We start from the raw sequence: 10,080 nt of genomic DNA, 5'->3' as shown, positions 1-10,080 counted from the left end.
TGTGGCTGCACCGTTCTCTGGAACGGTGCATTTATATACCTCTCAAAAGTCCCCAGAATTCTAAATGGCATACACTTGCAAAAACTTTCTGTTGCTTTCAGAGCACAAGGCAAATCATAGTCTGCAGCTATGGACAATCTAAAGCACATCCCACATCTGGGATTAAAACAAAAACATATTTCCATAATGTTTCCCTGTCTCTAAGGAAACCAAAACTCCCACCACATATAATCTGTCTCCACTACTCTGTAAATTCAGCGATATGAGGGACCTTATCTGGTCCTTGTTGACAATGTTTGAGAAATAATGTGCCTGGATTAATTAATTCATTGTTATTTGTTCAATAACAAATAGTTATTGCAGATATTTTCTGCACAGAGCCCTTTGGTCGCAAGACAAGTCTAGTCAAATCAACTCAGGTGAAAAAAAGAGTTTGCCTTTTCTTCAACCCGCAAGCTTCTTTTTAGACATGTGGTGGTTTGAATGAGACTGTTCATGTATTTGGTCCCCATTAGTGGCACTGTCTGGGAGGTTTAGGAGGTGAGACTTTGTTAGAGGAAGTATGTCACTGGAGGAGGGCTTTCAGAGCTTAAAGACAGTGTGGCTTCTGCTTTGCTCTTTCTGCTTTGTGTGTGCTCTTCAAGATGTGAGCTTTGTTTGCTGCTCTCTGGAAGCATAAGCCCAAATAAACTCCTGCATAAATTGCCTTGGCGAGGTGATTTGTCACAGTGGAAACCTAGTGCAATGCATTTGTCTCATTCTTGTTTCCTGATCTGTTTTCTGCAGGTCTCTGCTCTCATAACCTTCAAGCACAATTAATCAGCCAACACCATAAGATGTTTTAGTTTGAGATGCACCTCATGTGCAATCTCTTCTGAATGAAATTGTGGGTAGAATGCATAACCACAGACAAATCTAGTTAGCTGGGCTTCCTGTTAGCACTGCCTGCATTTCACCAGTGGTCTCCTGTTTTTAGCACATAATGGATGTTTTTCATTGAAAAACTACTACGTTTATTAACCTGTTGCTGAGATATGGCTTACTATTTCTAGGTTTTACAACTTGTATGTTGGGGGTTGGATCTAATGCTTTGAATTGATTTGGTTCCCTAATCGGGAATCTGCATGTCCAGATGCTGAAAGTCCTTGTCCCCAGTTGGTTTTCGATTGATCCACAAAGATGCTAGCGGCCAATGGCTATGCAAAGGGAGATGGGTGGGAACCTTAGATTTGTTCGGGCTATGATACAGAAGGGAGGAGGAGACACAGAATCATCAGGAAGCGGGCAGGGTTGGGGGATGGAGAGGGTTAAGACAGATGGTCATAGGAGGTATAGGCGATAACGGGCAGGGTTGGGGGATGGAGAGGGTTAAGACAGATGGTCATAGGAGGTATAGGCGATAAGGCCAATCAGCCATATAAGATTTCAGGTAAGCGACCAGTGGCTACTTCCCTGATTGGGTCTAGGGTAGCAGGCAGAGGGTTAGAAGTGCCCAGCCTTTGAGGTAGCCAAGGCATTTTAAAATTAACTGACATGTGTGTCTTCCAATTTGCAGACACATGTAGCTCTTGGGAGAGTGCACGTGCGACCCACTGGGAACCAAAGCAGTGTAGCCCAAACTCAACACTACACTTATATGTGACAGGAAGGAAAGGAGGAGGTAAAGTTGCTGGAGCTTTGACAGATCATCTAACTCTGGATAGATTAATTTAACTGCTGCCAAGATGCATACATTTAAAGCTGGAAACTGATGTTTACCTTTCCTCTTAACATTGCTTGTAATGGAAACTTAACTAGCCATTTGTTAAGAGGTAAATTAGTTTAAAGATCTGAGTATGTAGCTCAGTGGTAGAGTCCTTGCTTTGTTTGCTGCTCTCTGGAATCATAAGCCCAAATAAACTCCTGCATAAATATGCAAGTCATGGGTTCAATCCCCAGGACTTCAAAAAGAAAACATATAATAACAATTTATATATATATGAAATCAATCATAATTGTTTAGATATCAGGTAGAGAAGCTCTACTATATAATTACCCCCCCCAAAAAAAACCAGTTACATACTGGAAGCCAGTACACATTTTCATTTTTATATTATTTTTTTCTGGGGAGGAGTTGAGTATCATGAATTCTCAGCTAACCTCAAATTTGCAGTGAAGTAGAGGATAACCTTCAATCTCCCAAGTTCTGGGTTATGGTGTTGGCACTCTGTCTGGTGTATGTGGTTCTGGGGTTGAAGCCTGGGCCTTGTTTGCTTAAAATATGTAGGCCATTTTCTTAATTAGTAATTGACAGGGAAGGGCCCAGCCCATTGTGGATGATGCTCACCCTGGACTGGTAGTCCTGGGTTCTACAGGAAAGCAGGCTGAGAAAGTCATGGGAGCAAGCATGCTTCCATGGTCTCTGCATGGAGGCTCCTGCCTCCAGGTTCCAAGCTCTGCTCAAGTTTCTGTCCCGCCTTTCCTCAGTGATGGACTTCAGTGAAGAAGAGTAAGCAAAATAAACCTTTTTCTCCCCTACTTGCTTTGGATTATAGCATTCCGTTGCAATGATAAAAACCCTAAATCAATGACCTAAACCTAATCCCTGGGACCAAGATGATAGGAGGAGAGAACCAGCTCCCACAAGTATTCCTCTGACCCACATGCATGCTATGGTGTGTACACACACACACACACACACACACACACAAATGTAATTTAAAATAAGTTTAAATTTTGAGTTTGTAAACGGTGATAAAGCCAAGACCATATATAATGTTCCAAACTGGTAATCTGATCTCACTGATTGTCAGAGTCCTTTTGCCTGTCACCTGTACCACCAGGGCTTTCAGAACTCTCAAAACAAGTGGTTGAGCCCTATATAGAGTGTCACAACACAGAAAAAAAAAAAATGTGGTTTACAGTTTACAGCTGAAGAGAATCTAGATCAGAGCTGTATTCTCCTTCAGGATGGAGAACTGATACCAGTTCACTTGTTAGCAGCACCTGGACCTGTGACAGAGATAGCAGAGCTCACTCCAGGCTCCGGAGGCCACCAGCTGCCTCCTCTAGTCACTCCCTTCTGGGTGCTGTGACCTGCGGCAGCCAGGGCATTCATTCTCCAAGGTTGTTCTGCAATCTTGAAAGCCTAAGAGCTGCTACGGTTCTCCCTGTGTGATCAGCTGCCAGAGCAACGGCCAGTGCAGTCTTGAGAAAAGCTGTGGTATTACACTGATGGGATAAAATGTCAAGGCTTACTAATCCCTTGCGCCTGGTGACATCAGATCACCAGGCTAGCCTGAGTGCAGGAGGAATCTCACCAAAGGGGTAAGATTACAGCTAAGCAGCACAAAGCTCCAGTGCTTTTTATGAAGTATTGGCTCTCCTTAGGGGTGAGTCACCAGAATAGAAAGATCATCTACTCAAGGACAATGTCTTCAAACACTGCTTTTGTGATTCCTCTTCGGTTGATCTCTGCTCTTCAGTATTTTGTCTGTATTTCCAAATAGTTTTTTTAAATTCCTTTTTTCTGCAGTGAGGGAAATCTTTTTGGTATCTTACTAATGCTCTCATCACTAATTCCATACAACATATCCAGATTCTGCCTCTTTCTCCAAATCCCCAGGTAGGTAAATGATTTTGCTGTAAGAAATAGAAGAAACCACTTCTTTCTGTCATCATTAAGATACCAGTATTCCAGGTAGTGGAAATCCCCTCATCCCCTGTAACCCATAATTCTCAGCATCCTGCCAGAACCAAGAGAAATATAACCAATTATCTCTTTACCACATGAAGAGAAGCTAAGGGCAGCTCTACCCAAGGAGATCTGTAGTGTCCTTCCAGCCACAAGTCTCATACCACAGTGTCTGAGCCATGATTTTCTGGGTTGGAGATCTGGATGAAATAAACAGACCCTGGCCTCAAGATATTCCCAGAATGAGACAACGGCATGTATCAGCCACATTATAATTCTTTAAGTTTTACTATAACGGCAGTTGCAAGGTTGAAAAGAAACAGAGGATGATGCATTAAGGAAAAAGGTTACTGATACTTGAACTCAGTATCTAGATATGATCAGGAATTTGCCGTCCAGAATATAAGAGAACATTCCATCACATGGGCAGGGATCAACATGAAGTAAAGGAGAGGGGCTTCCGAGGAACAACCATCATAATTGCTTTGAATGTCACAATGATATCTGAAGATCTAAGTTCTACATCTTATGCGTTAAGTGTAGAATATATACATTTATAATGTATAGATGCTACAATATAGTCTTAAAATTAATTTCAGCCTTGTAGATATGCTAAAGTTAAGGCAAACATTCTTTCTCATTTAAGATAATGTAGAATTTTCAGATCAGCGCTAGACAGGAACATGTCGCATCCCATGAATGGAAAATGTGATACTATACTGCTAAAAGGATGATAAAACTCTTTGAAGACAATTTCTGGAGAAGTAAAAGAAAAATAGTCCAGAGCCGGTGAGATGGCTCAGTGGCTATAGAGCATGGGCTATTCTTTTCTTTTTTATTTATTTATTTTTATTTATTTATTTTTTAAAATAAAATCATAATTTTTACTTATTCACACAGAGGTTATAAACACAAAAAGGCAGGACATGGGGAACGGGATGACACTGGAGCGTGGGTGTTCAGGGGGAGTACAAATATTTTTCAGAACAGGGTATCGGCTTGGTGAAAGTTCAGGGGACAAGTCACTATGACTCTGCCTATGATTCACTTGTCCTTATCTAAGTTGGTATTATCCGCCAACGTTACCAATTTACGAGGTCTATGACTACTCAGGCTGGTAAATTTCCACAAAAGCTGCCTGTTTACATTAGCTTATAGCCATCTGTTTCAGTGTTTTTCCACAGAGACCCAAGACTTGGTGTGAACATGCATGTATGACAGGCCTATTGCTGATTTTAGGCCTATGACTGATTTTAGGCCTTCAGTGTATAAACAGGGCTGCCCCTGGCATCTCCTCCCTTCTCTAAGTATAGAAGGGCTGTGGTGATTCTAATCTTGCAAAGGCGAGGATAGAGGCCTGACCTCCAGTAATTGAAGGGGATCTTGTAATGCCTCTGGTGCCCCTGTCATTGTCCAGTGAGGCATGGGGGCCATACCCGTCCCTATGTCTTTTTCCTGGAGAGGGGATACTTTTGACATCAACCCCTATGCAGTCAGGCTTGTCCCTCAGAAAACCCAGAGAGATATTTTTAACTTTCATTTATATTCCCTTGCAGTGCTTAGCCTCGCAGCCTAAGCAAGAATTCAGATCGCCAGTCAGAGGGGGTTCTGGGTGGCCCCTCTCTGCTTGGTCTAGGGGCAGAAGTCCCCTCTTTTAGGTTGGGTGGAGATGGGTTTTGCAAACACCCTGGATAGAGTAACAACCTCATCTTGAGTCTCCTGGTCCTCCATAGCTAACTTATGATAATGTATCTGAATAGGTTTTGCTACTAAATTATCTATCTGTTGTTTCACAAAGTTAGTCAGCCTATTTAAGGCCCAGGGACCAAAAGAAATAAGCAAAAATAACCCAATTAATGGTCCCAAGATGGGAGGAAGTACAGTTAACAACCATGGAGAGGCTGAAAACCAATTCTTGTACCAGTATTCATCTTTCTCTTTCTCTCTCTGCCTTTTCTCAGGGCTTTCTCTGACCTTTTTCGTGCTCTCTTTAACCATCCCTGTCTTGTCTATGTAAAAGCAACATTCTTCTTTAAGGGCTGTACACAGTCAAGAGCTGTACACAGTCTTTTCTATTGTAATAGAGTAAATCAAGTCCAATAAAGACCTTTACAATTTTTGGAGGTCTCTTCAAACAGCGAAACAAGGGATTTCTTCAGATTAGTGATGTCAGTCTCTAGCTGTTCTTGTAAAATCAGGGCAGAAGTGCCAGTAGCCACTCCTTCCATATTCAGAGAGTCATGAAGACATTATTTAAAGAAATATAAATCTATATTAATAATCTCTTTTATCAAAGGACTGTTATAGAACAGCCGTCAACTAATCAGACTATACATTGATTAATAATAGCTTTTTCTACTTTTTGTAAAATTATTCCTCTTTTGTCAATTAATTGTTGAGGGAAATTAGGATTTACATCTCTCTTGAGAATATTAAACAGAGACTTAAATTCTTTTGTGGAGAGATTAAAATAAGATCTTAGCCAATTTGCATCTCTTAGAAACTTTTGAAAATAATTTGAAGTAAGTAAACTATCTTTTTGTTTTGTTTTGTTTTGCCAGACCCATTATCTGTTTTTTTGGTTTTTTTGATATTTTACGTATTTACCTTTCAGTGTGCTCTCCTCTCCCATTCTCCCCTAAAGCCCCTTATCCCATACCCCCTCCTCTTATTTTCATGAAGGTGTGCTCCGAACATCCTCCCAGTCCCATCTCCCTGCTCTCGAATTCCCCAACACTAGAGAATCCAAACTTTCGGGGACCATGGCCCTCCACTTCCACTGATGTCTGACACGGCCACCCTCAATTACCTATACAGGTGGAAACATGAGCCCCTCCCTTGAGCATGGGCTATCCTTTAAGACCTGAGTTCAATTCCCAGCATCCATATCATGGCCCACAACTGTGTGACATTCCCGTCTTAGGGGATCTGACATCTTCTAGCTTCTGGGGGTACCAGGCACACAGACATAACACCATTACACATTAAAAGATAAATTTTAGGGCTGGAGAGATGGCTCAGTGATTAAGAGCACTGACTGCTCTTCCAGAGGTCCTGAGTTCAAATCCCAGCAACCACATGGTGGCTCACAACCATCGGTAATGAGATTGGATGCCCTCTTCTGGTGTGTCTGAAGACAGCGATAGTGTACTCATAAATAAAATAAATAAATAAATAAATCTTTAAAAAAAAAAAAAAAAGATAAATTTTATAAAATTAAAAGGGGTATATTAATACTGATAGTATGTGACCTAGTATCTATGCTGTTGGTTGTCATCACAGTGATAGACACCTGAAACAATTTAGGGGATTTTGGCGTAATCCCAGCTGTGCACTGCTGGTTTGTGATGAATGAGATGGAGCAACACAGTGAAGAAGCATGGTGGAACAGGACCTCTTATTTCGCAGCCGGTAGGAAGTAGCAAAAGCAGGTAGTAAGAGATGGAGACATTGTATAGCTTTCTAGGAACTGTTTCCAGTGACCTCTCCTTCGAAGTAGTTCCTACCTCTGATTTCTGCCACTTGCAAGGAATGATACCACATTATGAACCCATTAGGGTTTAATCTGCTTATTAGGCCAGAGTCTGTGATGGTTATCTTGACTACCAAATGGACTGGATTTAGAACCACCATGATTCTAAATTTGTGGTTAATGTTTGTGAGAGTTTCTAGACTCGCTGGTGTGTGAGGGTTCTCTGGAGAAACAGAACTGATAGAATAAATAAGTATAAATGTATCTTTATATAAATATACAACATTCATGCACATTCACACTAGTTTTCAATAATTCTATTGATACTGGGCAGTAGTTCTATTTGAGAGATAGTTCTTCACTCATATATAATTGGGGAAAATTCCTAGTGAGCAATTTGGTTGAGATGTATACATATACACATACACACACACACATATGTATATATGCATATATACATATATACATGCATATACATATATACACACATACACACATATACATATATACATACACACACACACACACACACACATATATATATATATGAGCGGCTTATAGGCTGTAGTCCAGATAATCCAATAATGGCTGTCTCTGGACAGTAAATCCAAGAATCCAATAGTTGGACAGTCCAGAAGGCTGTATGTCTCATCTGGTCTTCAGTATATATCAGAGTCCCAAAGAGGGCTCTAATTCTAGGGAAGGAATGCCTCAGCAGCAGGATATAGGAACTTGTTATAGAGTAAGGTCAAACGGGCAGAAAAGCAAAAACACTTCCTTCTTCCCCATCTTTTTATGTGGGCTGCTACCAGAAGGTGTGATATAGATTTAGGGTGGGTCTTCCGACTTCAAATAATCCAATCAAGAAAAATCCATCCCAGGTGTGCCCAGTTGCTTGGGTTTTTTTTTCCAGATGTAGTCAAGAATAGCCATCACAGCCGGGTTAACTGAGGTGGGAAGATACAACCTAGGTCAGTGGTTCTCAACCTACTGCGACTCTTCAAAACAGTTCCTTCTGTGTGGAGACCCCACAACCATAAAATTATTTTGTTACTTCATAACTGTAATTTTGCTATTGTTAGGAATCATAACTATCTGACATGCAGAATATCATATTTTACCACTAAAGGGGTCATGACCCACAGGTTAAGAACCACAGCCTTAAGGGAAGGTGGTATCATTCCAGGGGTTGTGTTCTCAAATTGCATAAGAGCAGAACCAAGCAGCTGCTGTCCCTCTACTTTCTGACTGGAGGCAAAGTGATCAGCTGCCCCATGCTCCCACTGCTGTGACTTGCCTGCCATGACGGGCTGTGCCCTCAAACTGTGAGGGAAACCCTCCCTTACTTCCTTCAAGTACTTCTATCAGGTATTTGTCACAGCAATGGTGGGAGAGAACTGAGGCAGAGCCATCGGGATCCATCTGCTGTCAACTCGTCCTTGAATGGAGGGCATTTCAGATTCAAAGTACAATGTGGAGACAGGGAGGAAGGAATTTGATTCAATACATGAAGTTGGGTATAGGAGGATCAGATACATGTAACAAAATTAGGGTAAGGACCAAGGAGTAGGCAGAGTACCCAAGCCCAGTCATTCATCAAGGATTTGGTTTTAGTACTTTGAAAACAGAGCATGGCACAGTATTAAAGATGTGGGTTAGAAAGCCAACCCTTGTGATCATCCACACTAGTTTTCAACAATTCTATTGATACTGAGAAGAAGACCCAGTTGAGAGATAGGTCTTCCTTCACTCATTTATGACAATTGGGAAGCAATCTGGTTGAAATGAAATGAACATGGACATGAAAACACCCAATAAATGGTGTAAGAACTTAGTGTTGCTTTCTATGCCTTGCACTTTAGTGAGCGCAAAAGCCTGAAATGCTGCTGAGTAGAAAACTCCACACTCGTATGTGAGTGATGGAAGAGGCCAAGGGTAGCTTCTAGAGCAGGATTACTTCACTTGTGCTGTCTGCAGTGTTTATACAAATACTTTTCTCTTTTAGTACTTCAGTAACCACATCAGTAAATGGGCTTCCCATTATACAGGGTTGCGAACTAAATGAACAATACTTAAGGATAAACTAAACGCAGCATAATGTGGTACATAGCGAGCTCTCCACATGACTCTCAATACTACTCCAGCCTGTATTTTTGGCACGGACAGTCAGTAGCAGTGGCCAAGGTTAATTTTTTCCTTGCCTTGCCATCCTGAGGTATATTCTCAGTGTTAACCTTTGCAGAGTCGGTTAATCAAATGCCTACTTCACCATGCTTTATGACACCTAGACTTGTGTACCAATGATGTCGTCATACAGGTTATGACCACACTATTCTATAAGCCAGGTTTCTTTCTTTCTCTTTCACTTCCACTACATGTTCCAAGCTGGCATAGAACTCTTAATCCCTCTCTGTGGAGAGCGGCAGAGAGCCGCAGAGTGCCGCGCCCGCGCCCTTAAGATGGCGCCGGTCTCTGCCTTCTGCCACCTGTTGGCGAGTGCTCTCAGGAGTAAACAAGTCCTTATTTGGCTGTGGCTGGTGATCTGGCTTGCTTCCGTGTTTGTGGACCTATCTGCTGTTGCCATGGCTCGCTGGGGTAGGCTAGCCCTTGACTACTTAAGCCTGGGAGCCGCTTCCCCCGGGGTCAGTCAGAAGATTATTCTAGGTTCCTGAATAGACTGCTTGGAGAAGAGCTCGAGCGTGGCATCTTCCTTGCTGGTCGAGGGTGGGCGGACACCTCTCTAACGTTGTATTCTCATTTATTAAAAATGCAATGCCCAGCCAGGCGGCGGTGGCGCACGCCTTTAATCCCAGCACTTGGGAGGCAGAGGCAGGCGGATTTCTGAGTTTGAAAGTTCGAGGCTAGCCTGGTCTACAGAGTGAGCTCCAGGACAGCCAGGGCTACACAGAGAAACCCTGTCTCGAAAAACTAAAAA

This window comes from Grammomys surdaster, unplaced genomic scaffold, assembly GCF_004785775.1.
Source record: "Grammomys surdaster isolate TR1022 unplaced genomic scaffold, NIH_TR_1.0 136, whole genome shotgun sequence".
Classification (NCBI taxonomy): domain Eukaryota; kingdom Metazoa; phylum Chordata; class Mammalia; order Rodentia; family Muridae; genus Grammomys; species Grammomys surdaster.
This window is presented reverse-complemented; position numbering follows the sequence as displayed.